Genomic DNA, 22,075 nt, shown 5'->3' with positions numbered 1-22,075 from the left:
ATGTACGCTTTGCTACTAACAAAACGTCTTCATGACGGATCGAAGGCGTGTTGAACGAGAAAATAATGTTCATGCCATTGGCAAGAACATGATAGATACTTATAACAAACCTTTCATCAAGCGGTGTTGGTCTAGTTAGGTAGAAACAAGTCTACCACGCCAAGGACCAGTGATCGAATCCCATGCTCAAGATTTTTTTATTGTTTTTTTGTCGCTGGTTTTTATGATGTTTCCAAAACATGTTATAAGACCAGTATTTAGTTGTATAAGCTCCACGTCTTGCGCTGTTTAGGTTGTATAAATGTATTAAATGATGTATATTAAGGTATTAGTGATTCTTTGCGTTAGTCATTACAAAGTATTTTCAACTTCTTTATAACAAGCCGTGTTGCTTGGGTTGGCAAAGGCTATTTGATTCGGCTTGTAAGAGAGATACTAGAACGCGGATATCTTATAAAACACGAAAATTTGTATTCCTTGTTGTTTACAATACAGATGTTTTAATCCTAAAAGCCGACGGCTTAAGTACATTATACACTCTTCTTTTTCTTTCTTTATACAATGCGTGCTTCCATTGTTTCCACTCCGCGTCAGCAATCAATCAGCACGCCGCTTGTTTGATGATCATTCGTTCGATGCTGTTGGTGCCACCAAGCCACCAGGAATGTATCAAAGCTTACAGTGGGGTTTGGGTTTTAAATAGCACAAATGGTGTTGGTTTTCGGAAGCAGTGATGCCACATATACTGATTTATCTGTTGCTATACAGATTTTTTTTTTTCAATATTTTCATACAGATATTTGTATGTACGGATTGCAGATCTTTGAAAAAATATACAGATTTTTCAAATCAGCAGAATATATTTTAAATATTTTTTTTTTATATTTATTAATTCTGACAAATAATCGTTTCTTCCTTTTGTGCACCTTGAATTCAATCTATGATAATCAAATCTAAAACGAATTTTTCACTAAATAAAATATGATTGTATTATCTTCGACTGGACTTGGAATCCTTTGAATGAACTTCTGATGATCAGATATTCTGATTTCTAGTTGGAAGCGATATTAGTTTCTTTTTGTTTAATTAACAATGTCACATGGTTACAGGTACGATACTTAATTAACATTATTGTTGTAAAATCGGTAAACAATCTATTTTAGAAAACCCAGGAAATTCTCAGTCGGAAGCAGATTTGTCACTACTACTGGACCTTTTTTTTTTCCTTTGGTTTGTTTTTTCCGTCGATCTTGTTTTCCGTGCTGAGCACCAATGCTACCGACGTGCCAGGAAGGCAGCTCCCACACCTGGACCCTACCTATCGACCCATCAACTTATGAACCGGGGACCAACGGCTTTACTTCCCATCCGAAGGAAGGCGTGATCACAGATGTTATGCCTCAGAACATCCCGGCGGCGCCGACTGGGATTGAACCTAGGCCTGCTGGGGTGAGAGGTAATCACGCTTACCACTACACCACCGGCGCCGTTACTACTGAACCTTAATGTTTTGTATTTTCAGACTTGAAGAAAAGATACAAATCACTTAAATAAATCAAAATTGTAGGATTTTGTGATTAAAACAAAAAGAAAGCAACATTGAACAAATTGCTTCTGAACTACGAATGAACTCAATTAAGATTTATAAAAATCCTCATTGAGACCATATTAAATAAATTAAACAGATTTTTTTTACAGATTTTTGTCAGCCAGATGCAGATTAAAAAGATATTTTGCGATTAAAATACAGATTGAAATTCAAAATAATATGGCATCACCGTTCGGAAGACCGATTTCCCGTGGTCGGATTGGGGTTAGTAGGATGTCATATGGATAAGAAAACCGGTTAGGATGGTTCACATACAATTAACAAAACTACTAAAATACCAAAGCATTACGTTCGCTCTGAGTACGAACAAAAATTCTGCAGCTCTTTAGACTAAACATGGCATCAATGTTAAACAATTTTCAAATTTGGAGGTTAATGTTTATTAGTGTTTTGCTCTTCTACATTGTGTTGTTCACATGATATGTCAAAAATATCAATAAAACATATAAAGAAATATTACGGAATTCTCTATAATCTAACCAGAAACTTCTTTCGGAACTCTACTTGGAAGTCGCATTGGAATACCATTAAAACTCTTTAATCATTACTTTGGAATCCTTCATAAAAAAAACCTTTGCAACTTTTATGAAAATAAGATTCCTTTTAAATTCTTTGCAGCATTTTTTTGAGCTCAAAACTCTCATTACAAATCCTTCGGGATTCTCCTCAGGAGCCCCTTGGACTTGTTTGCTAAATTTTCTTTAAACTTTTCTTAAGAATTTCTTTTAAATTCTCCTCCAATTTGTTTGTTGAATTATTCTCAGAATACTACTTCTTTATTTTTTTTAATTCCCTTGAATTTCTTTTCTGAACCCTTCCTAAGTATTCCTTTTAAATTATCCTCAGAACACCATTTTAATTCTGCTTATAATTCTTTTTGCACTCTCTTCCGAACTCTCTTGGAATTCTACTTAAATGTTTCTTGCTATTCTCCTCACGATTCCAAATAAATTTTCCGAAGAATCACATCTGAATTAAACTTCAAAACTTCCTTTCTTCTTCAGTAAAAATTCATCTTAGATTTTCTTGGGGTTTCACTGCCGTTCTACGCATATCTGTCAATACTGTTTAGGTAAACTTTCGAATGAAAATAGAAAAACATGTTATTTGTTTGGGCCTATTGAAAAACAACAGCAAGTTTTATTTTATGATGAAAAATATTAATCGAAACGGGAATTCATATTAAGATGCCAGATTTAAAGCTGTTTATTATTAGAATAATAATAACACTGTTGTCGTCAGCAATATCGTAACATGTTATGTTTAGGCAGCACACGACCATCATCGGGACAACATACCAAAATTCATAAAGAGGGTGGTACCAAAAAATAAGGACGTGTTAGGATATAAGTATGTTCTAGATTGGAAAGTCAAATATGATTAATTTTCTCAGTCCTAGAAAGTTGTGTTATTCTTAGAATCAGGAAAGACCAATAATATTTTTAAATTGCATAAAATAACAATAAAGTATGATTAAAATCATCGCATTTGGAGTGGTTTCATTCTTATAAGGTGTTAAAATAATTACTTTATGAAAATCTCAACATACCAGCACATACTATGGTTTTCTACAGTGAATTTACATGAATTCTAGATTTTTAGAGGGGTACTCACCCAAACGAGGGGTAAGACAACGAGATATCGTTTTTTAATGTTCTAAAAAAATGTTTCTCAAGTCATTTTAAACAAAAAACTTTCGGACGGCAATGTCGTAACATGCTTTAGTTAGGCAGTATACAACCGACATCGGGACAACATACCAAAATTCTTAAAGAGGGCGGTACCAACAAATTAGGGCGTGTTAGGGTATATGTATGTTCAAGACTTTTACTCAGGGGTCCACAAGAAAGTCAAATATGGTCAACTTTCTCAGTCCTGGAAAAAAAGTTCAGATGTGTTGCACAGTGTAATCAAATGATAAGAAGCAATTTAATGATCTTGAAATAAACCAAAGACAGAATAGCATGATTTTAAAATTCAAATGTATGCAGCAACGATGCATAAACATCTTCCAATATTGGCATGATTCAAAAAGTACGTCTTATTGTCTAAAAAAGCTCGAAGCAACGCAGTTAACAACTATGGCACTTTCTGTCACTTGAGGTGTTGATAGCTGCTACCATATTTTGTAGTTAAAATAAGGATCCTTTTGACTGCAGTAACCCAGGTAACAATTTTATGCTTAACAAGTGTTGTTTTAACGATTTTGATTCAGCCTTTGTTTGAATAATTGTCGTACATTGACCACGTTAGCCTTTCTTCAGCTTTTAAACATCTAAAATTGGTTAAGGCAGCCGAAGGCTTAACAGTAATATAAATTATAAGCTTTTTAAGGCATTAAATATCAGTCTTTTCAAATCCTTGTTCAGCCTTCTAGTTTTATTTAACAAAAATATAGAAGACTGCTTCATATAACAGATTTTTCATGATGCCAAGAGCTCTACCATGTTTGTTGCTGACTAATTGGATTTATATACTTATATTGTTATTATTTGTCTAAAAATTTCCTTTGCATTTTGGGATTCAAACCGGTAGTCGTTGATTCACAGGCGTCAACTATATCTACTGGATCACTTGAGCATATGTGTGGCAAAAGGTATGATCATTAACTTGAAGCACGTCAACCGGAAGAGTATTATACAGTAATGCAGAATTGTGAACAATATATGGTGACAGTAATCCTTCTCCCTCTCATTTTCAAGTACAGTAAACATTCATTTGGATGCTATTTTAGTGCCATAATTGAATTATAGTTTTGATATGCGGTCTGAAAATTAAGTACAATATAAAGTGGTGAAAAGGTGTTAAGTACAGTATAAAGTAGTGAAAACACAGGAATACAAATGTTAATACTTCCGACGTGGTCGCAGTCTACTTCTACCCGGAGTAGTATCTCTACTACTGACGCTGGATTAAAAAGATAGGCAATGAATTTAGAAGAACTAAAATTACGGAAATGAAACAAAAGTAACCCTGAAGACATTGAACAATATTATGCAATCGATTAATATTATTCTATCAGGATATGAAAATACTTGTAGCGCATTGCTGATTTGTGGAATAGTGTTAAGCTTAAATAAGTCTTGTTCAGTCTTTAGATCGACTAACTTACTGAGGTTGAATTACGGGGATACAATTCACTTTATGCACTACTAATCAACTTTATATTCAGCCTGGTGTTAATCAGCTTCGTACACCTTAAACCAACCAATAATCAGCTTCTGTTCTTACTGTTCAGCTTGAATAGTTACTTAGGACGTTTCGATTATCAGACCTGTTCTTCTTTCACTGCTCTCTCCAAGCTTCGGAACATGGATAGGCTTAAAGCAAATAAGAAGTGCTCATAGAACGATAATTTGATTTCGTATAATTTTCTGCTGAACGGGAATCGGAGAAAATGCAGGCAAGCGTGTGCGTCGTACTTCAATGTTATAAATAAAAAGCTTGCTGGTCAAAAACGTAGACAAAACAGTGTTGAGATTTGCCATTGTCATTGACAGTCTTTCGCACAATATTGACAAAATTGTTTTTCTCATAGTCACTGATAGACTGGATCCTCAAAAAAATCTTCGTCAAAATATCATTCATTTTTTCGTCAATGACAAAGATTCTCCTGGTAAGTGTTAGTGTAATTTCGTGCATTCTGTGTCACATTTATGATCTCCAAGCAGTTCAGGTCGTAAATTCTTGTTCACTTTAACGGCTCCATGTAATTGTGTTGCTAAAGTCATTTAATTTCGTTATAAATTTAGTTAATAATTTTTTTTTACACATGTTCTTCACTGACAGCATTGTCATTGAAAATTGACAGGGTTTACCTTGACTATGACTGTTAGCTTAAATGAGTGACCAAGCAAAATTGTTAATATCACCGTGTATTGTCGAGATTTTGCAGGACTGAGACAGAACACGAAATAAAAACGATAAAAAAAAATAATTGTATCGTCTGCAAGGTCAATGTAATGATTTTTTGGTTTGCGTGTAGAAACGTCAAAGTGATCCGATGCCAGCGCTGGGATGAGTAGTTCGCGGAAATTATAATATTCAAATCAGTCTTTAAACGCGTGAACGATAATCCAGAATGAAGAGTTACGTCTGTTTGTCGGTGGGTACACACATAGAAATTATTACCGACTTCGGTAATTTTTTACCGGTAAGCTTTGACCCTCGTTTCAAAAGCTGTTTCACTAAATTTTAATTTCAGAACACTGTCAGCCTTGTTTAAATAATCGAGTCTTGCCATTGCGGTGAAGTTTTCCTTGTTTTGAAGCTTTAAAGCTAATAAATTAAAATGCCTGATTTTGACCGAACAGTTCAGCTGTAATAATTACCGAAGTCGGTAATCATTTCTAAGTGTGTAAACTTCCGCCTGACACATTTCCTATCTGAACACGGTTGCTTCAAAAAGTAACTAAAGCCGTTTGGACATGCAAGGTCACCCCTTTGCCCGAAGTGTTAAAATATGGAAGAAAAACCGGAGTGTTCTTCGATTCCAAGTCCAACATTGGTTAGCGTGAACTGAGAGCGTGACAAATTAAAATCCCACTGTCATCTCCCCTACCACTCACGCTCACGTGGGAAGCCCCATTAGGTATATCATATAACGTGAAACATAATAAATTTTATCACCCTGAATTTTAAATACATCTACTAAAACTATTAAAACCACATTTTAAAAGATTAACCATTCGGTTGGATTTTCGTCGTCATTTCTTGGCCCATTTATTTTTCAAGGAAATGGACTGACTGCCGGCAAAATTATCCATATAGTAAATCGATTCCAACGAAATTTTTTAGAATTTCATATCAGTTTATCAAGCAAGCTTAGTTTATCAGGTTTTGAACCATGATATACAGAATTTTGCCGTCATATACTATTGATTTACGTTAGTAAAAAATATCCAAAATAATTCAAGAATTGCTTCTCTCTTTTATTTTCAGATTTTCGCTAATCCGGCATGATTTGCTGATCAACTTTATATTAAAGGTATGTTTAATCAAGATGTGTGCCAATTCTTTTGATTACACTCCAATCTTGTAACTTCCATAAAAATAAAGTGATGATAAGACGCTTCCGTCTTGCTCTTGCATTTTAAATATGCTTTCTCGTTGAATCACTTGCCTCCATCATTGACGGTCACATATTGCTTCATTGTAGCAACCAAACCACCGAACAAAGAACTCCTCGCCACGCGAAGCAATCGCAAGACGACGACGAAAATAAGACAATCGCCGGGTTTGCCGGGTGGGTAAACGTTGCTCGGATGGGTGTGGGGGTGTAAACCGTCCAAAAAATGTGGTCCGGCAAACAACAATATGATTATCACTGCACGCGCAGCGTTAATTTTTTATCACCCTCCCCAACTCGACCTAGGATGTTCGATGCCGGAGAGCGCAGTGCATAAATACAAAAACCAGCCTACCTACCGTAGACTTCACTTGACGAGGTCGGTACTCGTCGAACAAAACTAATGCATGCTGCCCCGGTGCCCATCGAAGCATAAGAGAGCAAAGCAAAAACAACTACGCAGCATACAGACATTACACATAACGCTTCTAACCCCGTCGCTGCACGGCTGCCTACCATAGTCATGTCTCCCAACCTGAAACGGGCGAGTCATCATCAACGCGCACTGAATCGGTCGACAACGTCGGTGGGTGGTGGCGTGGTTGGCGGTAACGACGACGACAGCAATATTCGGCATGATGAATGCACACAACACAAGCCATAGTCAAGCAATGAACCAGCCAGCCAGTCATCCATGGCATGGTAGGCAGCAGCAGCAGCAGCAGCCGAAAAGCGCACAGGGAGAGTGAGAAATTCTGTTCGCACGTGGAGGCACGGCACAACATTTCAGCAGCAACGGGCGAGCAGTCGAGGGTTTCTTGTTCTTTGCCGTGTTCCATTCGCTTGTTTCGCTTTTCATTTCGATTTTCCACTATCACCACCACCCAGCCATGGCGTACCAATACCAGTTCAGCACGACGCCAACACTAGGATGAAAGGTTCGAGTGCATTCCGAATTCGAACGAACAGAAAACTTCGGCTTTGTTGGGTTCAGATTCGGCTAGGACCGAACAGTACACGAATAGATGTGCATTCGAACGGTGGTGCATTTCGTGTGCTGGGATGTTGTGTTGCATGGGATGCAACTAGAATGGGTATAAATCAATCGACATTGAATTTAATGTGACATATTGACATAGTAGGCGAGGGAAACATGACGGGACGGTAATCTTTAATAAGATTATGTTGGCTTTTCAGGGAAAACATTACGACGCAAGTGACAGCCGCAGCATGCTATTAAAGGTGATGCCAAATGTTATTTTTTCTCTGAATTGGCAATAAAACAATTCTAACTAAAAAGATTTATGACTAAGGTGTTCGGTTCAAGTCCCAAAAACAATTCAAGCAATCAAATGTGAGAGGTGGTCATAACAGCGGACTGATGGTAATAATGTAGGGGAATTCGTATTCTCGTCAAGCTAAGCAGCGTCCACGCTTCGATTAGCATTTTGTCAGCGTCTTGCACTAATGAGACGTGTTTGTTTGTTTACATTTTATTAGTTGCTGTTCTATCCATTCCCATCAGCATAATTGCCAAAAATGAGAATGAGCTTCCAAGAGAAGATTCTTTCAGAATCTTGTTTAGAAGCTTCATTAGAAACTTTTTCTCTTGAATCTTCTTTTAGAAGCTTATCCTACACAATAAGAAATAACTAATTTTACACGTGACGGAATCCGTCTTTGACATAAAAGATCCTTTGGTTTGTTTTTTTCCGTCGATCTTGTTTTCCGTGCTGAGCACCAATGCTACCGACGTGCCAGGAAGGCAGCTCCCACACCTGGACCCTACCTATCGACCCATCACCTCATGAACCGGGGACCAACGGCTTTACTTCCCATCCGAAGGAAGGCGTGATCAGAGATGTTATGCCTCAGAACATCCCGGCGGCGCCGACTGGGATTGAACCCAGGCCTGTTGGGGTGAGAGGTAATCACACTTACCACTACACCACCGGCGCCGTTAACATAAAAGATGAGACGTATACAAATATGTCGTGTAATATTAAGTACTCCGAGAATGAATAGTTCGTTGCTCGATGAAAAGTACGTTTGATTGAGCTATATTTCACGTCTGTTATGACTCAGCTTTATGTCAAGATTGACGCTCGTATATGTCACTCTCAGAGCACCTAAATGTACATGAATTGTTCTAACTGTGTAGATCAGGACATCCGATATATCGAGTTATCCCATTTATTTCACTTCGAAACGGAATTCCACGAAATTTTGCCGAATATTTCGTTTTGCTTTGAGCAGTAAACAATGAAGACTATAGAAAATATTAGCCTCTAAACCTATAGTGGGGTTTAAATAAAATAATAAAAAAGTGTATTACGAAATAGTGTCAGATTATGAACGCTTATAAAATGGTCATTTAAGATTGAAATTCAGTGTTAAAAATACCATTCTATTGAGATTGAATGTAAGATTTGTTTAGTATAAAGTTGGTAGTTGTTTATCAATGGTTAACTATTGAACATTCATCAACGTTCAAAGTCAAGGCCTCATAGCTTGGTCAGTAAAGGCACGGTATTACCGGTACGGAGGTCCGGTCCGGTCGAGGGAATCTTTCGGGTTGGAAATTTTCTCGACTTCCCTGGGCATAGAGTATCATTGTGCTTGCCACACAATATACAAATTCATGCATTGGTATTGGCATCGTAAGCTCTCAATTAATAACTGTGAAAGTGCATTTAGAAGTTGAGAGCACGCAATAAGCTAATATGCGCAAACAATAAGCTTTGAAATGCGAACAAGAAGAAGAAGAAGAAGAAGAAGGATCTCATCAGGATGTTACATTTTGTTTTCGTTTTGTCAACGTGTTCCCTGAAAAGCAGCTTGCTGTCGAGTGTAGGGCCGAGGTAGACTACCTCTTTGGACCATTCCACCACTGTGCAGTTTGAGTCGATCTTATTATTCTCAGACGGAACAAGTTTGGGATATTTGGAATGAGGAAATATGATGACGTTTATACGGATCTTTCAGCTGTTGAAATAATCAGATAGGATATCCAGTCCTCTCTGACGTTTGGCGGTCAGAGCTCCCATGACCCTACCCTTATAGACGATAGCTTAGATATCTCCGAGCGAAGGCTAATGGGTCGGTAGTTTGAATGAGAGGACAAGTCTTTCTCATGGTTCCGGATGCGGATGACTTTAGTTGACTTCCAGTACGAGGGGAAGCTAAGCCTAAGGCACTGATTAAAAATCAGTGACAGTTGGTTGAAGAATCTGGAACTCAAGTGTTTGAGTTCTAGATCCAGAATTTGGTCAAAACCTGAGGCCTTCATGTTTTTAGATGATTTGATATAGGTTTGTCAGTCGTATTCTCGGATTCCACAGAAAAATTGGACTAGCCATTTTCAATCCGAGATTATGAGAACTGACGAAGTGTAGCATCAGCTTTCTCTTCAGGGGTTATCAGATGGGCAACTGAATCTTTGGGTTGATTCAACGGTACAAGTGGTTGAATGGGCGTTGTCTTATTGTTAAAGATTTTTGTTAGTTTATAGAAGGGCTTTGCACAATCTGAGAGAGAACGGATCTTATTGGAAAAATCGTTGTTTCTGAGATCTACCATCCTGGTCTGAATGATCTTTGTTAATCGATTACAATTGGTCTTCAAGTTAGGCAGACCAGTACGCTGGTACTACCTACGAATTGTGTTACGGAGTCTAATGAGGTCTTTAATAGAGCTTTCAAGGTTCAGAGTGCTACACACCTGTATGGATACTGGCACGTGTTGTTCCTTGGCCCGGGATATTGCCTCCTCGATAGATTACAGGCACCGGTCAACGTCATCGGACGTTGATGGTTCGATAGAAAGGGTCCAGGTGTGGGAGCTGCATCCCTGCTGTCGGTAGCATTGGTGCTCAGCATGGAAAACAAGATCAACAGAAAACAAATCAAGGAAAAAAAGCATTTAACAAGTCTAAATCATGGTCTACAGAACCATCATAAAACCAGAAATGTTACACGAGATTGGATGGTTCAGCTCTGTGTGCAATTTGCATCAAATTCCATGTTTAAAACAGCACGATCAGAAAGCAGGTTTCTGAAGTTTTCTGGATGGACAAGACCTATCGCATGATTGGCCTCTCTGTTCAGAATTCACTCACCATGCAGCGCTAGTGTCATTTGGTTTTAAAGGTTTGCTTAAGTAGTCTACATTCACTGAAAACGAATCTTATTCAGTGAGTGACCCACTTATACTCAATCGTATGGAGAAATGCGCTGAGTGACCTTACGCTTTTAAACATTTCTCCATACGAATGAGTAAAAGTAACTTACAGCTGAGTCAAAGTAACTCACTCTCTGAGCTAGTTTCGTTTTCAGTGTTACTAAATAGGAGGTTGCTGTCTTTAATAAAGTTATTCAGATGGATCAGACCTATTGTATACTGGACAGCTGAGATCAGAATTCTCATATAGGGGAAATGGATGTAATGTAGGCCTAAATGCATTTGGGCCCATATTTTCAAGCAATTGACTAAATTTTCAACAGCGACCAAAAATATCCATTAGTACCGTCCCAATGGCGTTTTCATCTAGATTAAATTGGTAGATACCGAATTTTTAGCGATGGGTCCAATATTAGGTCCATAGGTCAACATTAGAGCCATTATTGTCGGCGCTTATGTACCATTTTTTTTTAAATTATAGTCATTTTAACACTCTTGGGTCATTTGTGACTTGTCCGGGGGTGAGATTTGAACTCGTGACTTTGGCGTGAGAGGAATGGATGTTAACCACTACGCCGGGGTCGCCTCCTATGTACCATTTGACTTCTGATTGCTGATTGCTCTAACTTGACTGCTCTGATACATAGAAGGTTGCTGTCTTTGGAAACGTTGTTCAGATGAATACAACCAATCTTGCCTAACTATTCAAAAGGACCAATGTGACATATCCACCGTTTTGAGAAAATCGAAGTTGAAGTTCGGCAGATTATTTATTTAACTGTTTAGAAACGATACAATTTGCAATACTATTTTTACCGTAGTCAGTAAATAATAACGTTTTAAATTCAGTAGAAAAGATAAAATCACAGTTTTTCTTTGAATTTCTTGTTTCAGTATAGAAAAAAATCACATAGGTCGTTTTGACTAGTCAAGATGTATATCGGACATGTTACATTGGACGATTTGAAGGCAATGACATAATCCATGAGTGTTATATTGGACGTTTTGTTCTACATGATACTACAGGGTGATTCAGAATAACTGTCACTTTTAAAACTGGTCATAACGATTGAACGCTTGCATGCATTTTTTATATCAGTATATTCCAGATATACTACATATATAACCTTCAACTTTGCATACTTTAATTCAAATCTCTCTCCCTTTAGTTTAATGACCAGCCACATTTGTCACGAAAATTAACCACAGCTGCCACACACGCTTTAGTTCCAACAAACCTTGATGTGATAATTGAAAGCAAGTTTAGTCTGGAAATTAGACTCTACAGCAGATTCAGCAACGAATACTGTTTTGACTTGGCACTATTATAAAATATGCAGAAAGCAGACGAAATCAGCAACAGCGAAAACAAAACCGATGATTATTTGAACAAACTCATATATCCATAATCTGCTAACAGTCCTAAATCGATTGCCTTGAAAATATCCTTTAGGGGAATAGGGCTCTGCACCACTTTGTCGTACTTCACTTCATCATTCCCCTAAAATCGCTAAATACGCATGAGTGCAACTATTGTTGTAATTAATCTGAAAAAGTTTTGTATTCATAGTTTTTAGCACATAGAACGAAGTAGCACGGAGCCGTATTTGAATTGATTAATTTTATCGTAATTTACTTCATAAATATTTGGGCACGCCGTTATGAACCAAAAGCTCCGTTTGTAAAATTGTACCATTTTTTTCTAATAAATATTTTAGAACTAACCGATGTGTGTATTTAAGCAACCAAACCCGAAGTGATTACAAATCCTAGGTCCATGAATGTTAATTAATCCGCCGAAGTACACTTAGTGAAGCAAGCTAACGATATTCATTGCTTAAAGCTTTTAGCCAAAGAAAATCGGTATGAATTTAATTATTTTGCCTTATTAAAAATACCAATGTTAAAAAAAAAAATTAAATAAACCGGAGCCGACTGGAATTGAACCAAGGATGCTGATATTATGGGCCCGTGTCTTCTTAACCAGACACTGTTAAAGGCGTATAAAAGCTACCTCTAGCTATCCTACAACGCTACACACATAGAGAAAGCACACTCTTGGAGAAGCAAAAGATAGAGGGAGAAAGAGACTTAACAACGAGTCTTTTTCTCCCTCTCTCTTTTGATTCTCCAAGAGCGGCAGCTCTCCAACACAAGAAGAATGAAATGTGCTGCAGGATTTAAAATGCTCTTTCACATCTCTTTGGAACTTTAAGTGCAGTCTCGCAACAATGTGTGTTTTTTACTCGCGAAAATTGAATAGCATCTTTTTTTTTTATTAAAGTCACTTTAACACTTTTGGGTCATTCGTGACTTGTTCGGGGGTGAGATTTGAACTCGTGACTTTGGCGTGAGAGGTATGGATGCTAACTACTACGCCGGGGTCGCCCCCTGAATAGCACCTGATCCCTTATTCACACAAATTCTCAAGATTCTGAGACTTCAGTTGAAAAGATCCAGAGTCTTAGCAACCTGTTCAAGATTGTAGGGCTAGTTCAAAAATTTGAAGAGATACAAGATACAAAGTATTTAATATTTATTTTCTAAAATTATATGTTCCATTAAATTCTTGAATATTTTCCAGTTTTTCATAGTTATTTAAGATTATGAGTGCTTTCAGTTTTCCCGGTTTAGTGGCCACCTTGCTATACTATTCTTTTTCTTCTACTTGAGTTTGTCGGTTTGTATCAAATGTATCGATTTTTTCATTAATATTATAAGTAGTGTAAACAACATTCCTCGAAATATTACAAGAATTTCGTTTGATTTCGCGAATTCACTAATGTTATGTTTTGCTTTCGTGTTGCATTTTTTCTGAAGTTTCAATTCGTCCATTTCGCGGAATATGCTTGCTGATAAAAATGCCGTTTCGTTTCGTATCGAAATTAAAAACTATAATATCGCAAACCCTTAATCATAGACGATTGCCCGTTGCTCCACTCTTCTGAATTAAAAAAAAAAACACGGGCTAGACAGTTAATCTGAGTAAAGGAGCATTTATGGATGGTTTATGGAGCATTTCATGAATCAATTTTCTCGATACTTAACCCGTCTTCTTCTTCTTCTTCTTCTTCTTCTTCTTCTTCTTCTTCTTCTTCTTCTTCGAATTTCAAGATTTTTGCTAATCGCATATTTCCTTATTGCGTGCTCTCAACTTTGGTTGATTGTGAAGTTTCAACATTGATTGAAGGCCAGCCAAGATATAGCCGTGGGCAAGGTTGCAAAGACTCATTTCAGCTAAAACAATGTTTTTCTAAATTATGAAATAATTAGATGCCATGATCAAATTTTGAATTGGTAGGATACAAGAAGAGGTTGCAAAGAATGTGTTTGACATATTAAACCTGTTTATTTCACTTCATGAGAGTCACAATCAGCGATTTTTCACAAACTCACTCACTCACTCACTCACTCACTCAGCGATCAGCAAATCGCTGATTGTGACTCATAGAAAGCAAAATTTACAGGTTTTATGTTTCCAACGCATACTTTGTAACCTCTTCTTGTAAGTTACAAGTAAAACATGCCATCATACCATCTTTTGGTTTTATTATTCCGAAAAACATTATTTTAGCTGAAATGAGTCTTTGCAACCTTGGCCGTGGGTGGACGGTACCACTCACCGCATATATGGAGGGGTTACTGTACTATATTTTGTGTTTTTTTTCTGCATCAATTTTGATTTATTAATGATTTATGATTTAATGATATGAAGTTCTGTCTGCCTTCAACATACATAATCTTGCGCTAGATCGTAACTTAATGTTCTTCAAGCACATTCACAGTTATGAATTCAGAGCTTTCTCAGCCAACCAATGCATGAACTTGTGTATTGTGTAGCAAGCACAAATATGCTTTATGCCCAGGGAAGTTGAGAAAACATCCAGCCTGAAAAATTTCCTAGACCGGGCTGGAAATCGAACCCACCGTCACTGGTTAGGTAATATTTACTATGCCTTAGCTGACTACGCTATCTGAGGCGCCATAAATCTGCACAATCTTCAACAATTACAGTTAAATGTAATGAGGTATTTTCATGAGAGTGCACAAAAGTTAAGCATTTCTCATAACTAGACCAGCTTTGCCATTCAAAACCTTCTCGTAAACCTAAACACATCGTTTCCAACAATCATTGATAGTCAAACAGGAAATACTGTTGATTCCGCATACCGAAAACATGCGAGCAATAAAAAAACAAATGACGCGCTCAAATTGATGCCGCTGCTTCTTTCCAAACGTCCTCGAACGAATATTAAGACTTTCATTAAACTTTGCCAAAAACGTGTTTCCATTGGCCAACACTCAAAAAATAAATCACATTTACAATGGAAAATATCCATAAATGGAAATCGCTCTACAAAATCACATGAACCTATATGTGACTTATCACATGGAATTCTCGTGATCGTTCAGATAAAAATAATTAATGTTGTCATTGGAAAATATACTATGTGCATCCGCAAATGGAAACTATGTGAACATTTTTTTCAGTGAAGGCACAGAAGAAATAAAAAAAATCGCTAATTACCTTCCGCACCTCGTCGTCCATCGATGCCCACCACCCGTTGCCACTGCTTGCTGCCGTGCTGCTACCCACAAAGTGCATGATTCACGCGCCGTCAGGTTGAGCCCAGTTCACCTGAGGTACGGCACAACATTTTGACCGAATTATGCCCGCGCGTGAGTCTATTTTTTGTCAGTAAATATTATTTCTTTGCCATTTTTTTGCTGTTGTTTTCCAAGCGCACGATAAGTTCAGTTCAGTCAGCTCAACGTTCTTTCCAGCAGATGTGGTCATGGCGGCAAACGCATGGATGCGGGTCGTTCGAGCGGTGGAATGTGCCTGAGGAAGGGAGGGGTTCAGGCGATTGCGATTGGTCGAAAATTGCGCGCGTGCAGAGATTATCGGAGTTGGCTTCGACCTTTTTTGCGTGTTTCTTTTTTTATGACGCCCCAGTACCATTTGTAGCAACAACAACTGTTGTAGCGAGAAACAAACAAAAAAAAATTGGCAATAGCAAGCCGGAATTTTGCAAGTTTTGCCATCTTCTGAGCACTAGAGTGGCCCGTCTGCCACTGGGGTAAATATTCTGGTTATGGCCACATGTTCATATTATGATTTATTAATTATAAGACGAAAGTCATGACATCTTCAAAAGCCGGTATCATCTAAAATTTTGTGAAAAGTAGATTGCGATCAGGCAGGGAATGGCAGCTGAGACAGAGCAATAGCTCAAGTCGCGCATAAATCAAAAACTCCAACAGAAATTAGTTGACCTTCCAGCCATAATTGCAACACTTACCCTAGTGTTGGTTTGAAATAGAATAGAATAATACATGTTTTTGGATTGATGATCAACCTCCTGAGGCTTACGCTTGCGCCACCCGGACCAAGGCACATTTGACAGGCTGGTGATTAGAAGTGAAGGAAATTTTGCGAGATGATTTTGAAGGATGGAAAAGAAATCGAAACGTACAAATTAGTTAGAATGCTGATAGCCTAAGTCCTCTTTGGCCATAGACTCGTGCCGGTGGCCTGGTTTTGCTCTATAATGTGCTACATAGGTTATCAAGAACGTAGCAAATTGGTGGTAGTCGTCATTTTAATTTGCATTATAGACAGCGCAGCGTTGCACGAAAAGAACATGTTATTGATTAGGTTATCGAGTTGGTCGATGATTGTTACGCGGTGAATTTGTTTGAAGTGAAGCATGCTTCGTGGGATGCGTAAGGATGAGGTAAGCTTTTATATTTATTGAAATTTACCACCACAGGGCTCGGTGTTTGCTGAAAAGCGTTAGTTGGTAAATTTTTCAGGAAGGAATAATTGAAGGAAGTGTCATGCTGAGCGGTTGTTGGCGATTTGCTTTCCAGAGTAGAACGTTGATTATTGACCTTCTGGTGGTTAATTGATGAGGGATTTTGTAATTCTTTTTGAAAAACGGTCCCTGAATTCGGCGTGCAGAATGATATCATGCTTTTTGAATAAAGGACTGAGTCTGCATGAAGAGCCCTTCTTCGCCAAATATCAGGCAAAGGAAAAAAGTGGTTTTGCCTTACAAAAGGGAATCAATGGGACTCACTATAAATTTTTCCAATGCGAAATACATGATCGCCGGGAACATCAACAGAATAATCCAAAGAGCCAAATGCAAAACACTGCGTGTTCAATTGCAATCGCGGCTACCAGAGAGAAAAAAATATTCACGTTAATAAACATCTAAAATTATGGTTACTAAAAGAAAAATAAAAACAAATAAGTACCAATATAGCAAAAACTAACTATTTAAATATTAAAAAAATGTTTTGGGAGCTTATTGAATTCTTAACGTTACTGACATTTTCATATTGGACACTAAACATAAGCAACAACAACAAAAAAAAACTTCATAATTACTGTAAGTTTTACACAGAAAACGATTCTAAACGCAATTCGTTTCCTGTTTAAAAATAACATGAAATGTGTTCCAAATTAACAGATTCAATATTTTTCCAAAAGTTGTTATTTTGTTTTTTTTTTAGTTTTTATGTGCCAATTTGAAAATTTCAGAAAACTCAGCATATTCAATAAGCTTCCACTGAAAAATTACCTGCATATTTTTAGTAGGGGGCCATTTTTTGTAAAGCTTCAATTTTTTGTTTTACACTTGGCCTCCTCTTTGTCCAATAGTACACACTTTGTTGCACAACCAGCACAGTTCCGGCAAACAAAATTTAGTGTGTACTTGTCATTCGCAGACCAGAATACAAGTGGCTGCTGTGCTTCGATTTCCGGCTCTTTTTCTATTTATTTTTTCTCAGTCACCTCCGGGAGCTGCCTCCATATTCACCACCACCATTCTTCGTCGAGTACCTCTAGCTCTTCTTCTCTTTCCTTGATGTTGTTCAGCGCTGCAACTCCAGCCTCAACAACCACGTTGCATGACTTTGTCCAGTTATTTTTTGCTGAAATTGCAGTTCCCTCATGCATAGTCTTTTCGGTTTGAACTGAATGCGAAACCGCTTTTATTTAAGGAATCCATTACGTTGCTTCCATCTCAACGGAATTAGGATCCAGTGATTTAACAAAAAAGAAAATATCACCCATGCACAGGGGTTTAAAGGTAAAACTTTCGTGAACTTATTTGTTTTCTGATGCCTGTGTACCTTCAGCGCTTTGGTGTTTTCAAATTATGGAGAAGAAGTAGAGTCAAAAGTCTGCAATGATTTATTAGAAAATTTTGTGTATTTTAAGTTTTTTGTTCAATTTTATGTATTCTATTTTTGAATGGAATTATGGTGCTTTTTTTTTAATAAGGGTTGAATTATATAAGCAAAGATAATATGAGCACTTATCGCTTAATCGCTCTAATATATATATAATATTATATTTTCTTCAACATAGCGGCACCGGTGGTGTACTGGTAAGCGTGATCACTTCTCAACCCAGCAGGCTGGGGTTAAATTCCAGTCGGCGCCGCCAGGATGTTCTGAGGTATAAAATCTCTGATCACGCCTTGAGTTGATGGGCCGGTTTATGAGTTGATGGGTCGATAGGTAAGGTCCAGGTGTGGGAGCTGTCTCCCTGGCGACGGTTGCATTGGTGCACGGAAAACAAGATCGACGGAAAAAAAATCATCATCATCATCATCATCATCAGCAATATTTTTGTTAACTGGTATATTCTATAAAAATGCCACACACAAACAGTTGTAACCTCTACCACGGTATGTGCTCCTGTCATCGTCGACTTGACGACTTGCTCATATACCGACGATGTGTTTGAAACAGTTTTATAACAATAGCTGCAATTTTCAAACTTACGACTGAATGCCTCCCTTCAGATAACAACTTGAGTGCGGTATAATCGATAGAACTGTTTCAAACACATCGTCGGTACATGACCAAGTCGGTGATCATATATTTTTGTCAGTGATGGTGGGAGAGGGGGATACTCCTCTCCATCCCTCTCCAACGGGGGAATTTGATAAAGAGAGATGATCAACCCGATTTATACCTTCCTAAAAGTTGTTCTTGATCGCTTTCTACTCTCTATATACAATTTTCACACTGCCGTACTCTAACGAAACTTTCAACTCTATACTTTCATCTCCTTAGTTTTTCTATTTATTAGTTTTTTCTACCGAGCTCGGTTGTGCAAATCTCGGCAAAAATAAGTTTCACTGAGATCTCAGCAAAAGTAAGATTCGATTGCTGAGTCTCGGATAATGCTTAGCTGAATCTCAGCAAACAAATTAACTGTTTGCTGAGATCTTAGTAAAACTTGCCGAGATTTGCACAGCCGAGCTCGGTAGAAAAAAAACTTAGTGTGTTTAAAATTACCTCTTTAGTCTGTTATTTGAAATTAGCATCTTAAACTATGTAAATCATTAACTTCACGCAGAAGTTATACAAACAAATAGTTAAAGAACATATAATTACCTACCACCAGGGCTGGAAAGCACCTCAGAGCGTTGGCAAAGCAACTTTGTGCATGCATCTCACAACACTCGATAAAGAGTGTGTGGTTCTTCCATTTACTTCGCACACTCTTTTCCAACTAATCTGTGAGAAAGCGATCCACACAAAGAGCGGTACACTCAGTGCGGCGCAGGGAGCGAATATAATACAACAAGCACTAATGTCTTCTTTGAATTCTTTGCAGACTGTCAACAAAGCGATTGCATGCATAGGAGATGAAGAAGGGCATAACAAAGAAGATTGTTTGTCTTTTTGCTGTGTTTCCCATTTGCAACCCTACACTGAGTGCGCTCTTTGCGTCTGAGCCGTGGGAGCGATGGCTACACATTGAGCTTTCGTTATTTTTGGAAGTGTGTCTGTCTTCTCTTCTCACTGCTTTACACTTGCGCAGGGTGAAAAGCAAACCAACTTTGTGTTTGCTTGATTCTCACTTTGTTTGTTTCAGAAAATCAGTACATTGCGCGCATTGAGTGATCAGATTACAGCCCTGCCTACAACTTTTGCTCAGATGTAAATTTGATCAGATCGATCATTTCCATGCCATGAGTTTTTGAAAAAAAAATATTATCAACTTTTTTAACACGCCTTTTTCTAAAGTTATCCTGTAGAAAAACATCATAAATAAATTAAAAATGCAATTATTGTTAACAGCTCACCAATGAGTAATGATTAATGATTCATTCCATTCGGAAACACTCATGTCCAACCTGTTTGTGTTTTGGGCTAAAAATGTTCTAATATCTCACGGAAAGCGTGGTTATCATTTTATGGGCCACCCACAACCGTTTTCCATTAAAGATTTGAAAAATTTGCAAAATTTTATTAGTGAAAAACAACATGTTGTAAGTACAGTGTTTATGCTTCTGTCAAATTTGTTACATACGACGATTGATACTCCCGTAGAAGTTCCCAAGTAATGACTTAAGTAAGAAATGCATCCAAATAAGCGTCGTTTGCCCTGAGAATGCTTTAAAACCTTGATCAAACTAGCAATGTTACTTGGGTAATGTTTCAAAAGAGCGAACCCGAGCAGAGAATGAAAACAAAATGAAAACTAAATGTGATATTTTGATTTAAGCGTTCGTGATAACATAGTTTGCCTACCGTGTGGTCAAGTTACAGTAATCATAACCAAACTGAGATCTAAATGGCATATAGAGGATATTAAAAAGATTACAGATAATGTTTTCTTGATAACAAATCCATGTATGCGTTTTGGTATTAGCAATTTCGTTAATAATAAACAAAAAATTAGTTATTATTTTGTTATTATGATATCAAAATTAGTAATCTGTATGTTTTGAAATCAAAATTCAAAATTCAAAATCAAAAAATGTTGCAAATAAAGTGCGAATGGTATAACGGCGCCGGTGGTGTAGTGGTAAGCGTGATTACCTCTCACCCCAGCAGGCCTGGGTTCAATCCCAGTCGGCGCCGCCGGGATGTTCTGAGGCATAACATTTCTGATCACGCCTTCCTTCGGATGGGAAGTAAAGCCGTTGGTCCCCGGTTCATGAGTTGATGGGTCGATAGGTAGGGTCCATGTGTGGGAGCTGCCTTCCTGGCACGTCGGTAGCATTGGTGCTCAGCACGGAGAACAAGATCGACGGAAAAAACAAACCAAAGGAAAAAAAAAAAGTGCAAATGGTGCCATATTGAAGTACAGAACTGGAAATAATCATCCAGTGGTACAAATTACAAGAAAGTATATAATGAATCACTTTTGTCATCATAGACAAATAATAATTGTTAAAATATGACGAACGATTGTAGTTTAGTAGATCCAATAGTATAGAAATAGACAATGTGATGTTTTGAAATTTAGAGTTTCGTTTTCATGACAAATTTTAGGGAAATTATGTGTATTCAATATAGGAATAGGACACACGAAGCACGTGAAAAATTAGTCTACGATGATTATTATGTTATTATGAATGACCAATTTCTTCATATATTAACAGACATGAATGACGATATTTATTTTGTTGGGAAAGAAATGATAGTTAATGAGATATATATCAACATGTTTAAATATGAGCTAAGAAACCGACCAAGCCTACGAAAGCTATTTAATTTATATTATATATTCGACTATGTATTAATATAAGTATTACAAACGAACAGGACGAAATTCAATTAGCAGGTAGATTAATATATATAAATGTTGTAAAACAACACTGTAAAAATCATAATTCGCTTTTTGATTTTCATAAAGAAAACAGGAATGGTAAAAAGTAAAACTAAAAATATATGTAGATTGCAGTGATAAATGTGGATGCTTTTTTTTATATAAAATATAAAATTGTGTTTTTAATTATATTTTTTTAAATATCAAAATATGAATCCAAACGAAATTTAAAAAAAAAATAGCATATCCAAATATGTTACAGACATGATTTCAAAAACAAAATTAGATATCATTTTGAGACTATTTTGATATCCGACTTTGCTCGGGAAGAGACGTTTTCGTGTTCGGCCCATTTGTTTTGATACCCCAATACCGTTTGTCTTCCAAGTACATGATTTATTTATCTAAAAGTTTACCGGGAATGAAAGAGCTTGAGACCAAAAAATAGAGCAATAAACTTAACTTTCCGCTTTTTGACAAACCAAAGTTTTGCACTACGCATGTATATTAAAATACCTTCAACTTATTTCGCATGGCGTGTCTATGCAAAAAGCAATCGATCAACAAAACTTCAGTCCTTATTGAATCTACCAACAGAAAATGCCCGAATCCTCAAGCTCCCACTAGACAG

General features: G+C 37.3%; 1 protein-coding gene across 1 annotated transcript in view; it reads left to right on the top strand.

Annotated features, from left to right (window-relative positions):
- The window catches only part of Kr-h1 (Kruppel homolog 1), a 73,917-nt gene that overhangs the window by 24,352 nt on the left and 27,490 nt on the right, over window positions 1-22,075 (top strand). The window contains exon 2 of the mRNA XM_065237987.1: window positions 6,551-6,596. The gene's annotated coding sequence lies outside the window, so the exon portion shown is untranslated. The remainder of the gene's footprint in view (window positions 1-6,550; window positions 6,597-22,075) is intronic.

Source organism: Ochlerotatus camptorhynchus, unplaced genomic scaffold (genome assembly GCF_037179485.1).
Source record: "Ochlerotatus camptorhynchus isolate MF236.1 unplaced genomic scaffold, CSIRO-AGI_Acam_v1.1 ptg000670l, whole genome shotgun sequence".
Lineage (NCBI taxonomy): Eukaryota > Metazoa > Arthropoda > Insecta > Diptera > Culicidae > Ochlerotatus > Ochlerotatus camptorhynchus.
Note: the sequence above shows the minus strand (reverse complement) of the source record. Positions and strands in the feature narration are given on the sequence as shown.